The 15,668-nt window shown below is 46.5% G+C and overlaps 1 long non-coding RNA gene across 1 annotated transcript in view; it reads left to right on the forward strand.

Annotated features, from left to right (window-relative positions):
- The window catches only part of LOC142008413 (uncharacterized), a 34,182-nt gene extending 26,803 nt beyond the window's left edge, over positions 1–7,379 (forward strand). Inside the window, exon 3 of the long non-coding RNA XR_012644134.1 lies at positions 7,220–7,379. This is a non-coding gene — a long non-coding RNA (uncharacterized LOC142008413). The remainder of the gene's footprint in view (positions 1–7,219) is intronic.
- Positions 7,380–15,668: the final 8,289 nt, after the last annotated feature.

Here is a 15,668-nt window from a genome sequence, read left to right on the forward strand (position 1 = left end):
CTTAACAACACTTCCACTGCCTACTGAGCTCTTAGAAGACATTTAGGGTTAAATTAGATCTAAATAATAGCACAGAATACTGAGAGCCAGGACTGGTGGCTGGAAGCAAACTTTATGGGACCACAGGAAACTTGGTTACATCCCTGATAAAAGGATATCTAGCAAACTAAAATCATGCCAGACTACAGATGTTGCCAGATAAGAGAGTCCCAGGTTAGAGAGGTTCAACCTGTAGTTAGTGGGAAGCAAAGATTAAGTTCTGGTAAAACTTTTTTTTGTGAAACCAGACAAAGTGATTTTCAAAGCATTTACCTCTGGACTGATATTTTTGTGAAATAATGAAAGTTCAAGAAAGCCTAACAGAGATGCCAGTTACTCCAAACATGATATGGAAGAAGGGATGGGGAAGAAAAGCAAATATTGAGCTTTCAATTGAAAATAATTCATTTTACATTTAGTACAGTTTTGTTGCAAGTGAGGTGGTGGGATGCCCCAAACCTCACGGTGTTGTGTATGGTGTGAATCTGAGCTATGATGCCATGAAACCTTCAAAAATTATTTGACCTCTTGAAAGAAATCATCCAAATTTAAAAGAAAAGAGGAATTCTTCCAAAGGAAACAAGATGAATTGAAGAGGCAAAAAAAACCTACTGTACATTACCATAACTTCTAATGAAGCATCCTTAGTGTGCTTTCTGTGCGCTCGCTTCTCCTCTGCTAGCTGTCTGATCCTCATCTCGCCCTTCTGAAGGCCCTTGTGTAACCCCTGCCTCCATCTGCTGCGGTCATCTGCTAGTTCTTCCCAGTTGTCCAGCTCGATGTCTACCTCTCTGAGGTCTCTCTTGCAGACATCTTTGTAGCACAACTGAGGGCGTCCGGGAGGTCTTTTGCCAGAGGCTAGCTCACCATACAGGATGTCTTTTGGAATCCTTCCATCATTCATCCTGTGGACGTGGCCAAGCCAGCGGAGCCGATGCTGCCTCAGGAGGGTGTGCATGGTTGGGATTCCAGCTTGCTCGAGGACGGCAGTGTTGGTCACTCTGTCCTTCCATGATATTCCAAGGATGTGCCTGAGGCAGCGCAAGTGGAAGAAGTTCAGCTTCTTTTCCTGGCGGGCATACAGGGTCCAAGTCTCGCTGCCATAAAGGAGGGTGCTGAGGATGAAGGCTTTGTAGACTTGCATTTTGGTGTGAGTGTACAGCTTGTTGTTATTCCACACTCTCTTGCTGAGTCTGGACAGAATTGTGGCCGCTTTTCCGATCCTCCTATTTAGCTCAGTGTCCAACGACGGGATGTCAGTGATGGTGGACCCGAGGTAAACGAACTCGTGGACAACCTCTAACGTATAGTTGTCAATGCTGATTGATGGGGATTCAGTGCACAGAAAGCACACTAAGGACTTGCCAGACACCCACCACATCTGCAAGAGATGCAGCAAGGACTGTCACTCTCGTGTGGGTCTTCATAGTCACAGTAGACGCTGTAAATGAAGTCCTCAGTTGAAACTATAAAGGGCGCAATCCATAGTCTATGCAGACTGAAGGATGCCTACTACTACTGCTAATGAAGCATCATCTCTACTGTCTCCACACATCGCTAACTGCAAATTCTCATTTACAGTTGATGAAGCAATAATCAGCTCTGTCAATAATAAGGACCTGTCTAGAAATCATGGGAGATGCAACTGCCAAAAAAGTGAGTTGCATTACACTCTCAAATGACACTGTCTCATGTTGAGTCACTGATATTGCAGAAGATATCAAAGCTCAGTTGATAGCCAGGGTGAGAGAATCAAGCTGGTTTGCAATTCAGTTGGATGAGTCAATGGACATTTCTAACGCAGTGGATGTTATTGTGTCTGTGCACTGTGCCTGTGAAGGAGCATTTCACAATGATCTACTCTGCTGTGAAGAACTGCCACAAAACACAACCATGGCTGAAATAGTCTGGGTACTAAATGAGCTTGTAATGGGACATGGAGATCAGAGGTACCACAGCACTGGAATTTGCAATGACAGATGGACATTCACATGTAGTTCTGAGAGTGATTGAAGCTGCACCGGCTGCTTAAGCAACATCTACACAGCAGAGCTATTTCAAGATACACGCGCATGTCAGTCCAAAATAGTTTTCGAAATAACAAGCACACTATTTCGGCATGCCTGTAGTCCTTGTAGCAGGAGGAGTAAGGGATGCCTTGAAACAGGGCATTATTTTGACATTTGGTGCTGTTTAGACAGTGCCAAATACCGAAATAGCGTATTTTGAATTACACTAAAAAAAAAAACTACACAATTTGTGTAGCGCAAATTATATAACTCAATTTGAATTCAGAATGTTGTTAGATGCAGCCACAGTGTTTTACTCATCAAGTGATTCTGACAACCAAGAAATTGTCTCCAGAGCTTAATGATGTCCATAGTATGGTTGTTAAATTTATGAATTGTGTGATAGCAAATGGACTCAGTTCTCAGCTTTTTGCAATAAAATGAAAAATGAGTTCCAAATTCCATCACTTATTCTTACAGATAGTGGTTATGCCATAGCAAAGTATTAAACAAAGTGTATGAACTGCAACATGAACTTGAAGCCTGGTTGATGCCTTTGACAGAATATTTTCAGAAATGACAGGTGTGGCAGACCACAGGCTGCATACAGCGAGGGCCTGATGGAGGGCATGTATTTTGGGAGCTGGATGAATATTGTTTTGCTCTCCACCTAGGCTTGCAGAGTGTGCGGCCCTACAGCTCAGGCATACAGCTGGGGCTAATTAGAAATCAGCCTGCAACAGGGGACAATCAGGCACCTGTTGCCAGTAGGGCCTCCTGGCTTACAATAAAAGGTTTCCCCCAGACAGAATGGGGAAGAAGTTGAGAGGTGCACAAGGAGGAGAGGCTGGAGGTTCAGAAGAGCAGGATAGTGCAGCCAGCTACAGGGGAAAGGCACTGGGAGAAGTGGCCCAGGGGAAGGCCACTGAATTTTAGAGCAGGGATACAGCCCCATCAGCTGCCTCTTAACTAGGGTCCCAGTGCTGGAGTCTAGAGTAGTAGATGGGCCTGGGCTCCCCAAACCATTCCCCTGGAGAGCTGCTATACTGGAAGGACAGGAGCAACCCAAACCTACAGACAGAGGCTTGTCACACAAGGAATTGCCAAACTTCTATGTTTGGCAGAAGTATTTGAAAGCTCATAAAATCATCTTTAGTGTGTCAATATTTCAGTTGTAAAGGGTCGTTTTCTGCTAGAATATTTTCAAGCTGTTTTTTTTTTCTGAATAACATTTCACAAATTCATACTCAGTCAACGATTGATTTTTTGGGAGGTGAGGGATGGACTTTGAGCTAAACCAATTCAACTGTTTTTAAGAACAAAATGGCAAGATACTCATTTTTCATTACTTATTTTAAAAAGGTGACACTTTGAATAGCCACTGTTTGTCGTCTGTAAGTAGTAGAAGCTTTACATTCGGCAAGGAAACAGTACCTCCCTTACAGGTTCCCCTGTCAGTGTTCTGTTGAAAATTGTGTGTGACTTGTTAACATTCTAAGGGGTTTAGAATATACCTTGTGCCTGTGTTCTGCATTCTGCAGGGGCCAAGGTTAAAGCTGAGTATATGGCTCATGTTATGCCGGTGAAACGCATTGTATCCAGCATCTGTAGTAAAGGGAGGCCACGAAGATTGTGAGAATGCTACAAAAAGGAGGGAGATAGAAGTGCCATAGATATGACCTCTATTGTAATATCTGGGCCTATCAATATATTCAACTATGAGCTCAACTGTAATAAGGGAGTGAATGTTTCTAAATGTCACAATAGCCTACAACAATACATGTGTATGGGGAAAAGGTGCAAAAGCAAGACAAGACTGACTGAATGAGTCCAGAGAAAAAGGCCTACTGATATAATTCAAGGACCGTGTTAACATCATGTCAGGTAAACTAGAAAAATGTGGTATCAGAAATCAGCGCACTAAAATGAGTGCATCAGAAATTAGGCCTAGAAATGGCAAGACTTGGTTACAAATGAGGAGCTTTGGAACAGAGAAGGACAGGAGCCATCTGACATTCAAATCAAGAGAAGAAAGTGGGGATGGCTAGGCCATGCTCGCAGAAAGCCATCATCCAGCAGAGTACCTTAAATTCTCAATGGAAGCCACAAGAAAAACATAAAGGAGGAAGAGAATGTTGGAATGTTTTTCAGTTTGTGTTTTCCTTGCAGGTTCTATTCGAGAGCTGGATGGACTATGTTGGATGATGGTTTTCTGAGAGCATGGCCTGGCCATCCCCACTTACTTCTCTTGATTTCAACATCTATTTGTTCTTCTCCTCCTCTGTTCCAAAGTTCCCCATTCGTGACAAAGTCTTGCCATTTGATGTGAAGGATGTCTTTCAGGCATCTATTTATGAATGCCTGTAGCTTGCGATTGGAAGACACTTTAGTACGCCAGGTCTCACGTCCGTACAAGAGCACGCTCTTCACATTTGTATTGAAGATCTGCAATTCTGTCTTCACAGATACTATTTGTGAACTCCATGTGGGATGGAGAGCCTTGAATGCAGCTGTTGCTTTCCCTGTCTTGGCACTGATATCCTTGTCCGTTACTCCATCTCTGCCCATAATACTCCCCAAGTAGGTGACAATAGGCACCCTTGTTGTGCTCCTGACAGTACACCAGAGGATTCTGTCAAGACACCATCGTAAATAACTTGGCATGTTGAGGGCTCATACGTTGAACGAATCGTTAATAATTTTGGATGGGATGCCATGTTGTTGTAGCAGTTTCCACAAAGTGCCTCTATCAACGCTGTCAAAGGCTTTTCCAAAGTCTATGAAGGTCATTTACGGGGTGAGTTTCTTTCAAATGACTGTTCCATGATCACTCTCAGAGTTGCTATTTGGTCAGTACTAGGTCTCTCACTCGTAGAGTCCATCTAAATTAATACATTTCCACTGACAGCTTAATGTTATGTGGCAGCGCTTCTATGGTGGTGTCCGCTTGGCTGTTGCTGGCTTACTGCAGAGAGGAAGGTGGTCAAATGCTGTTAGTTCCTCCTCCTTGTCTGCATGTGCCAACTTGCACTGAAAGAAGGTTAACTCTATGCAGGGAAGTACATTGAGTGTCTTTGTGTTGGCTGACAAGGTCACAGCCTTTAAAAAAACCCTCCAATTCTACAAAGAGAGCAACTGTTATGGCATAGTCACATATTTTGCATTTCTGACTATTGACAATGGTAAAGACATGGATCTGCCTCTCCTATGTGAAATAATTTCATCCCTTTTAAAATCAACTCTGAAATGTTGAGGATTATTTCCCATGAGCCTCACATGCATGAACAGAAAACCCATTCTCCGCGTTAGAAAGTGAAATGTTGTTGTTGAACACGTGGCTACAGCTGTCAAGCAATGAGGGTCATGGAGTGACTCTACCTGCTTTCCGGATCAAAGGCCAAAGTGAAAACCCACAACTCAGAAAACTCATTGTCAAAACTTTGCTCTCGTTCCATTCCACAAACCCCTGGACAGCAGTGACTGAACAAAACCAAAATAGTACAGCTGGCTGAGCATTGGAAAGATGCTCTGAGTGTCCTTGTCAAACTTTCATTCTCCAGATTGAAAGACTTGTCTCAACAAAACATGCACAAATATCTCATTAATAGTGCAGTAAGTGCTGCCATCTGATTTTTTGTATTATTATTTTCTAAAACTAAATCAACTGAATTATCTCTAATATACAAAGTTAGCCATCCAGTAGAAAAAATATTTGTGCACTTCATTTGAAATAAAATTTAAAAATCAGATTAACATATTCATATCACATATCTTGTTGAATTGGACTTTATTTTAACAATTAACAGATTAATTAGTGGCCATGTGTTGATCAGCGTAAGCAAGTAAGACATGCCTTACATGCAGATCATACAAAAAGCAGTGACTGACAATATTGAAAACATAACAAGAAATACTAGGGAAACTTGGCTCCTTTTGTCTCTCTCAAGGGCTACCCCTATACTAGAGTGATCTGTTGACACACAAAAGCAGACCAAAAAAGCTATCTGCTCTGTCACCAGAGCTGCCAGACTGCCCAGCTGTTGGCCCTGGACTCTGTCAAACAGTGTTGCATGGATGGCAAGCCCTTGTGGGAGCCCCAGCCTGGCACTTCCTTAAAGGGACTTCCCTTACCCACTTGAGGCTTGCCCACCTCACTGAGAGACAGCATAGCTACTGCAGGCCTCACAAGCTTTCTGCAAGAGTTTGCACTTTCCAGACAGCCATGGTGCTATAGCAGTCCCTGGGCTTATGCAGGACTCACTCCCAGTTGCTTGAGCTGCTGATCACCCTGATCACTACCATCCTCCACTTCTGCTGGGTGCCAACACTCACCACCCTGGGAGATCAGGCAGATCTGAGGGCACCACACCAGTGCTGAATGGTGGGACCAGCTAGTCATGGGGCAGTGGGATGACCAGCAGTGGCTGCAGAACTTCCAAATGCAGAAGGCCACCTTCCTGGAGCTCGGTGCCTGGCTTGCCCCCACCCTCCGCAGACAGGACACCTGGATTCAGCCTGCCATCCCCCTGGAGAAGAAAATCACCATCACCATATGGAAGCTTGCTACTCTGGACAGCTACCGCTCTGCTGGGAACCAGTTTGGCTTGGGGAAGTCCACTATTGGGGCCATGCTGATGGAGGTAGGGTAGGTGAGAGAGAGGGACAGCTCAGTGGTTTGAACAATGGCCTGCTAAACCTGAGGTTGTGATCTCAGCCCTTGAGGGGGCACTTGGGGTCAACAGATTTCTTTTTTTTTTTTAAAAAAAGAGGGAGGGTGCTAGGCCCTGCTCAGGGGGCAGCAGACTGGACTCATTAACCTTCCAAGGTCTTTTCCAGCTCTACGAGATGTATATCTCGGTAATGGTTTTTTATTATTATCTTTATACTCTCAGGAAACAGACCCCCTGGGGGAGCAGAGGAGGGAGTCCCACCCAAGGGAGACCCTTGGTGACTGGGGTTGGGGTGCAAAGGGTGGGGTTGGAGGGGAAGTCCCATCCCCAGGGGACCATGCCATTTCACCCTCACACAGACCTTTTGCCAGGGGCAAGCCTCACAGGGGGGCACCCAGAGATTCCGGGGGGAAAGGGGAATAAGAGGGGGCAGGGGAGCCCACCAGGGCCCAAGGACTCCCTGCCTCAGTCTCTCATGTGTTTGGTCTCCTTCTCTTGTAGGAAGTGATGGCCATCAACACACTCCTGCTCTGGAGGGTTGTCCGCATCTCAGACCTAGACGCTGTCATGGCTGACTTCACTGCTCTGGGGTTCCTGAACTGCTTTGGAGCAATCGATGGGGCCACATCCCAATCCACACCCCAGACTACAGCACTGCATGGCACATAAACTGCAAGAGATGCCACACAACATAGAACAGAAGAAAACTTTGTGTAAATAGTAACTAGGAAATAATAAAACTAATGTCTATGAACCCAATATTGACTAACAATAAACATGGGGGTCAGGGAACAGGGGCATTCGAACTGGGACAGGACCTGAGACAGGGATGGTGGGAGCTCTAATCAAGGGACAGGATGGAGAGCTCCAAGCCCCGGCACCCACCCCACCCCAGGTGTGTGGTCCCCTGCAGGATGCTGATGGGGCTGGGAGCACCAGCAGGTGCAGGTGGTCTGTGGCAGGCTCAGTGTTGGCAGGGGAAGGGGATGGGTTGCAGCTCAGGGGACCCTCCATGGGACCCAGTGAGGCCACAATCAAAGCCTCAAGGTCCCTCAGGGCATCTGTGGGCATGCCTGGGGGCAGTAGGGCTGCCAGTGCCTTGGGCCCATGGGCTGGGGCAGGAGCAGTGGAGGAACAGCAGGAAGCAGTGGGGGAGGGAGCAGGGGGACCTCCAGGGTTGCTGGGGGCTGGTCAGCCAGGGCCCCGCACACTGTGTGGAGCATCCCCACCACATCCCCCAATGTGTCATGACTCCAGCTCAGCTCAGCCTCATCAAGGGCCAGCCGCCTCTCCGCCAGGGTGTTCTGGTGGCAGAGGGCAGTGGTGTAGGCTGCAGCCTCATCCTTGTGGCCCTGGCATCTGGTCCAATCCACCCATGGCCACCCTGCCAGGGGGCTGGGTCCAGTCCGGTCCTGGCTGCTGGGCTGCTGGGTCCTCCAGCCTGGATGGGGCTGGTGGGCCCTGGGCTCCTCATCCAGCTCCCCCGGCCCTCAGATGGTGCTGTTGTAAGAGAGAGGGTAGAGGGGAGGGGGGCCAATGCTGCATCCAGACCACGGATGGCATGATCCCAGCCCCCCAGGTGGTTACCCCCACCCCAGACCCACTGGATGGCTGTATCCCAGGGGATGCCAGCTGGCGGGTCCCATTGCACTCACCACACTGGCCCTGGGGCATGGTGCTGGGGCGGAGGTGCTGTCCATGGTGGCCCCCCTGCAATGGGCTTGTGGGCTGCGGGGCTCAACTGGGAGGGGTCCCTGTCTGGGGAGCAGGTTGGCTGGGTGCAGCCATGCCCCCTGAGGGACCCTGAGCACACTGAAGGGGCTCTCCATGGGGGAGGGAGCCAGATGTTGCCCACAGGCATGGATGTGCCCCGCGCCCTGACTGGGGACGGGCCATCAAGGGTCGGAGCCTGGCAGTGCAGCCCGCATGTGCCCACCCCCCGAGGCTTTGCCATGGTGAGCACTTACCTGAGGAAGCCTTGAACAGGTTGACTGATGCCCAACTGGAGGGGGCCTGGCTCAATGACTTGGGAGCCATCTGAGGACTCCCTCCTGGACAGTATGTCTATAGTGGCAGGGCCCTCCTCTCCCTCCAGTGCATCAGGGGGCTCAGGTCCGCCATCTCAATGGTGACCTGGGGTGGTGAGGCATCACTGGCAGCCAGGAGGTTGTGCAGCTCCCTGTAGAATGGGCAGCTGGCTGGGGCACGGCTGGACGTGTGGGCACTGTCCTGGGCCTGCATGTACCCCTGCCTCAGTTCCTTCACTTTACACTGGCCCTGCTTGGGTGTCTAGGAGGGGTAGCCATGGGCAGGCAGGCCCCGTGCAAGGTGGGTGAAGGTGGGGGCATTCCTCTGGTGACCACTGGTGTCCCAGAGCACCTCTTCATCACACCAGAGCCCCAGGAGGTCCTGGAGCTCTGGTTCTGTCCATGAGGGGGCCCTCCATCTGGAAGCCTGGTCAGGGTCCTAGCTGCCCTTGTCCGGGATCCTAGGGCTTCCCTGGGTGGTGCGGGGTGCTGGTCTGCTGGCCATCTCTCCAGGTCAGAGTTCAGTGGGCAACGCAGGGCCTCGGGGGAGTGTGGCTGGCAGCCCTGCATCAGCTGCCACCTTCCACACTTTCAGCTTCCTGCCACGGGGTTTCCAGGTCCTCACAGCTTTAAAAGCTGCAGGACCCAGAGACCATAAAGCCCCGCTGGGGTTGCCTAGAGTGTCTCCACTCTCCGGCCGGCTGCCACCATGGAGGACCGCTTCTTCCAGAAGAACCGGTCTGCTAGCGTCTACACGTTTTCTTCTGGAATAATCTTCTGGAAGAAGGCACTCTTCCTGGTTCTGCAGCAGAGTACAGAATCTGAAAGATGAGGCGCCTTCTTCCAGATTCCTTCCAGAAGAGCGCCTTACATGTATAGACACTCCACTGATCTCCCAGAAGAAGGTGCCAGTCTTCTGGAAGATCATGCACGTGTAGAAGTGGCCAAAATGTTTATCAAAATAGTGCTCACCTATTTCTAAATAGAGTGCCTAAATACAATGCAGCCTGTTTCAATAGCTGTGTCTACACTACAGAGTTCTGTCAACAGATGTCACTGTCGACAGATATTTCAAAACAGAACCTCTGTCTGCAGAACACACCTAACACAGGCTGCCCCTGTTAACGCTTTCTGTCGACAGAACAACCAACCGGAAGTTCTGGAAACAGGGCAGCCCAGTGAACCAGAAGCCCTCTCTGTTGACAGAGCTCCCTACCCCGACCCCCAACAGAATCTGTCAACAGAGGCACTATTCCTACTACAGTCAAGACAGAGCTCTGCCAGGAAAACTGCTGCGTTCTGTTGACACATTCGCAACATTGGTTCTCTGTACCTTAAATATTGTGTCTGTTCTGGTCTGGCTATGGTCTGAAGAAGTGGGTCTGTCCCACAAAAGCTCACCTAATAAACTATTTTGCTAGTCTTTAAAGTGCCACTTGACTGCTTTTTGTTTCAACAGAACATTTGTAGTGTGGACTCTCCCTAGTTTTGTTGATAGAAGGCCTCTTCTGTTGACAGAATACTGTAGTGTAGACCCAGCTTATGGCTTATTTCTAGATAGGCCCTCTTCCTTGTCTACACAGCCCCTATTTTGAAATACCTATTTCGAAAAAAGCTGACCGCTATTTTGAAATTATTTTGAAAATAGTGATTGTGTTATTTTGAAATAACTTTGCTGTGTGGACATACCCTATGATAGTTTAGGAAGGCACAAGTAGGTCTCTGGTAACCAAAAGGTGGAGAAACACAGATTTAGAAAAATGGACACATACAAGGGAACAATATAACAGCAAAGTATAACAAGTGGGGTTCCGCAGGGGTCTGTGTTAGGACCGGTTCTGTTCAATATCTTCATCAATGATTTAGATATTGGCATAGAAAGTACGCTTATTAAGTCTGCGGATGATACCAAGCTGGGAGGGGTTGCAACTGCTTTGGAGGATAGGGTCATAATTCAAAATGATCTGGATAAATTGGAGCAGTGGTCTGAGGTAAACAGGATGAGGTTTAGTAAGGACAAATGCAAAGTGCTCCACTTGGGAAGGAGCAATCAGTTTCACACATACAGAATGGGGAGAGACTGTCTAGGAATGACTACAGCAGAAAGGGATCTAGGGATTATAGTGGACCACAAGCTAAATATGAGTCAACAGTGTGATTCTGTTGCGAAAAAAGCAAACTTGATTCTGGGATGCATTAACAGGTGTGTTGTGAACGAGACACTAGAAGTCATTCTTCTGCTCTACTCTGCACTGGTTAGGCCTCAGCTGGAGTATTGTGTCCAGTTCTGGGCATCACAGTTCAAGAAAGATATGGAGAAATTAGAGAGGGTCCAGAAAAGAGTGACAAGAATGATTAAAGGTCTAGAGAATGTAACCTATGAAGAAAGGCTGAAAGAACTGGGCTTGTTTAGTTTGGAAAAGAGAAGATTGAGGGGAAGACATGATAGCGGTTTTCAGGAATCTAAAAGGGTGTCATAAGGAGGAAGGAGAAAACTTGTTCTTCTTGGCCTCTGAGGATAGAACAAGAGGCAATGGACTTAAACTGCAGCAAGGGAGGTTTAGGTTGGACATTAGGAAAAAGTTCCTAACTGTCAGGGTGGTCAAACAGTGGAATAAATTGCCAAGGGAGGTTGTGGAATCTCCATCGCTGGAGATATTTAAGAACGCGTTAGATACATGTCTATCAGGGATGGTTTAGACAGTACTTGGTCCTGCCATTGGGGCAGGGGGCTGGACTCGATGGCCTCTCGAGGTCCCTTCCAATCCTAGTGTTCTATGATTTCTATGATTCTATGAATAAGACATTCCAATGGGGAGTGGTCTATCCATGCCAATAGTCCAACCCTGTGGATATAACCCATTGTGGTCTGTCTGCGGTCTGATTCTGATTTGATTATGATTTAATCATCTCAGCAATGGTAGGTAATTATAAACCTGATGCAGACTGGAGCTAATAATCAAGAATACCATCTAGAATTTTAAACAAATACATGCAGTTTTCATTGGCTTTTATTGGCTCCACATTGAATGGTAAATTTTGGAAAAATGATAAACTTTTAAAAAGTGAAAAGCAAAGAACTTGCAAGCTTAAGGATTTTACATCTGATTTGCCATCTGCGGTTGTCTAGGAGCTACTAGTACAAAATCTGAAAGAGACTTTGAAATACCAGCAGATTCCTCCGTTTTAATATTATGCTGAGATAAGAATACCTTGATGGCAATTCATAAATTTAACTTAGGACAGTAAATTACATGCTATTCAGAGTGTCATAGCATCATTGGAAAAGTGTTTCACATTACTTAGCTGCACTGCATCTTATCCAATTGCCACAGCATCTCTCAGCTGGAACAGAGTTAGGAAACCGAATAAAATATTTGTGAATTTTAACAATCTTTCTACTTGGCTTTGCAAAATTGCCTAAGTCACTGTCAAATTCCAAAAACACTTTTGTGATTCCAATGATTTAATCTATGTGTTAATCAGTTTGATTGAAAGATTAGAGCTGAACATCAATTTTTGACTTTATTAGCACAGCATAAGTTATTCACAGGGCACAAACGTCATATTTATAATTTGCAGACACTGTTACAGCCTTCGACAAAATTTAAGGGCTAAAAGCAATAACCTTTTTGTGTCCTACCAGCTTTTATTGGTAGCATTGTAAATGTTGCCAACTGATTAAGTGAGGTTCTTGTATTTATTTTCATCTTCAACAGCTGTCAAATAAAGATCTTGGTTCTGTACTACCATCACTTCTTAACAAAGAAAGCGTTAGTAAGTCATATATTTTAAATAAGTGCTAAGGGCACAGAGCTCGCAGATGATTAACAAAGAGAGGTCCAGAAGGGGAGATCTAACAAAAGTCCATCACTACAGAATCTGATAAAAGACAATAGTGTAAGCAAGGTTTGAATTAATTCTTCCCTTACAGCTACATGGTAGCAGGGTGAGACCCTGGGTGTATTTAAGTAAATATAGTTTGCTCCTGCTTTGCTTAAATATCCAGTATAAAGTGTTGTGTTTTGCTCAAAGTGATCAACTTTAGCTGGTGACAGATCACAAATCATTTTAGTACTGAATGCGGAGGTAGTGAAATGCTGTTACAAATGTTATCAGAGAGGTAGCCGTGTTAGTCTGTAGCTTCGAGAACAAGAAGTCTTGTGGCACCTTATAGACTAACATATTTTGGAGCATAAGCTTTCATGGGCAAAGACCCACTTCATCAGATGCATGAGTGCGGGGGTGGTTTCAGAGGGGTATTTAAAGAGTGGGGTCGCAGTAAAAGGGAAGGCCAGAGCTGGCAAGGTCCATTCAGCAAGGTGGAAATGGCCCAGTATCAACAGTACTTATCAAAAGAGGAAAAAACAAGTCAGATCAGATAGGGGGATGTGAGCCTTTGTCAGCATCTAATGGGGAGCTATTAGCCCCCAAAGCAGAGAAACTGCCTTTGTAAGGAATACGAGGAAGCAGAACTGTGCTTAACCTGTCCCAAAATGATGGGGTCACCCTCAGAATAAAGGACCACCTTAAGCTATGGATTCAAATGCCAGAGCCCTGTGTATGTATGATGTGCTGGGACAGGTATCCCAGCTAGTAGGAATTGGCCTTCCTCCAAAGATCCTTAGTAGATTGCTTTAATGTATTCTCCCCACCTCACTGTTCAAAGGAAAAACTAGATCGGCTTCATTAGGAACCTCTTTGTTATGTTAAATGACCCACCAGAGTTGAAATCATTTGTGGTAGGATTCTGCTTCTTCCTTGTCTGCCGAGAGCTAAAAATTACTGAGAGCTGAGCTCATGTAAGAGGGGGTCATGTTTTGCCCAGCCTGCAAAGAACTGACGATTACTAAATGAAGTGCAGAGATCACAGCAAGGAGGCACGTGGCAGCAGAAGGTGACTGAAAATCCATGGGAGAATGAGTAGCTGGTGAGAAGAGGCACAGTGAGTGGCCAGCAGGCCAGCTACTGAAGAGGTGCAGTAACAAAAGAGCCAGCAGGAGCAGCAAGCAGGCTGCTGGCAGAAGTGGCCAGTGAGCAGTCAGCAGGGGGCTGGCAGAGAGGACTGGCACTTGAGCAGCAGGGTGAATAAGGCGCCTCTTCATCCTTTCTCAATCTTGAGTGGCTCTGCAGATGCATCTCTGAACTCTGGTTCTGCATTGACCAAGGGCAGCAACTGTGGGTGGGGTACACTGAAGGGATGAACAGGTGAAAGAGACTTATGGATTGCTGGATTTAAGAACCTGAGGGGAAAAGGACACTGGCCAAGCTACTTGGCATGGGTCTTTTACTCATGGTTTATGCTTATGACCCCTGTTTGCAGTGTTTCCCCAAATTAATACCAAGTTACTTCTCTCCTGTTATTAAAAGTTTCTTTTCTACACTCAGGCTATGTACTTGTGAGTGGGGAATTATTGCCACTCAGAGGCACCCAGGGCAGTGGGTAATTTTCCCAGGTCACAGGCCAGGGGCTCGAGACTGTTCTTTGTTGTACTGACAGAAAGGAATCCCTAACTCTTGAACCCAGCCCTTGTGGCTGCTGGCTCCACCTTGCAGAAAGTTTACAATAACTTTGGACTGTGTTCTGTATAAGTCAATTCCATGTAAGGAGCTTGGAGCCTAGGAGGACAGTGAATAAAATCTCATGCCTCTCAATGGGGAATGTGAGAACTCTAAAATGATCAAGAGTGTGCGGGGGGGAGGCGAGGAGATGTTTAACACAAAATGAGAGTTTAAAAAGAAAGTCAGTGGACATTAAATCAAAATACTTGCAGTGAAGTTGAGATGGGTCTAAACAAACGTGCAAGGATTGTGTATATTAGCCTTTGCCAATCCCGCCCCACTTCCCAAAGATGAACCAAGGCCCTAGGGAAGTGTCTGAAAGTTGCTCCTCCCAACGGTAACTAAGTTATACGTAGCAGCAGAGTCAGCACTCCTGCCTGAAATGTCAAGAGGCAAGATTCAAGAGCAAATGTCAAGACCAAGAACAAGATTTTTCTTCTGTTGCTAGAAGTTTCAGGAAAATTTGGAATGGCCACCAGGACTGATCCGACTCCAAATTAGCTCTGCAATTGAAAAATCAAAGCCACGTCTCAACTCCTCACCCTCACCTCCCAAAATAATTGTTTCGCCGTCAAGGCTTGGCAGTGTTTGATATATGATGGCCCTTCAACAAAGGCAGTACAAGACTACACAGAGCACGTTAAGGGAGTTTCCTGATGTCATCCCCTGGTCGTTTTGCCATCTCAAGCAGAACTTCCCATAACCAGTAGAGGAAGAAGTGCCTCAGACTCCAGGAAGTGCTTTTGGGACCTGATTATACCAAACGACGAAGCCATGACAATGACAGGTGTCAGTACAAAATGCTGCTGTCTGTGGCTGAGCTGGCAAATGTAATGCTACTGTATACATAAAAGCCCAGAATCACAGTAAGGACACTGGCTGTAGCTGAGTGGCAGTTAGGCAGCTAATATAGTAGCCCTTCAAACCAGACTGGTTTTAAAATAGAACTATTGCATCCAGGGCCTAAACAAAACGCATGCCATAGGTTCAGTCTCCCAAACATTTCCATAGAGTGGATCCCCTCTTCATGGAGAGGTTTTCCCAGGAACCCTTCTCCACCTGTTAGTGACTAAATAACATCCCTGAGGCACTCTGCCAATTCTTGCAGGGAAAACGAAAATGAGAAACAAATGTATTTTGTCTTCTTTCCATGCAGGTTGGCAGCTGCAGACAAGGGGAGCTAACAGCATGTGACCAATACACCAGGAAGTGCTAGGTGGACCACCATTAGAGAAGCTCTGCCATAGACCATTGTGCTATCAGTGTAAGCGTACAATCTTCCCCCGCCTTATGAGGGTAATTCGTTCCTGAAAAACTCCTCTTAGGGCGAATTCTTGTAAGTTGAAAATGTAATTACCATT

The sequence above is a fragment of the Carettochelys insculpta genome, chromosome 2 (assembly GCF_033958435.1).
Source record: "Carettochelys insculpta isolate YL-2023 chromosome 2, ASM3395843v1, whole genome shotgun sequence".
NCBI lineage: Eukaryota > Metazoa > Chordata > Testudines > Carettochelyidae > Carettochelys > Carettochelys insculpta.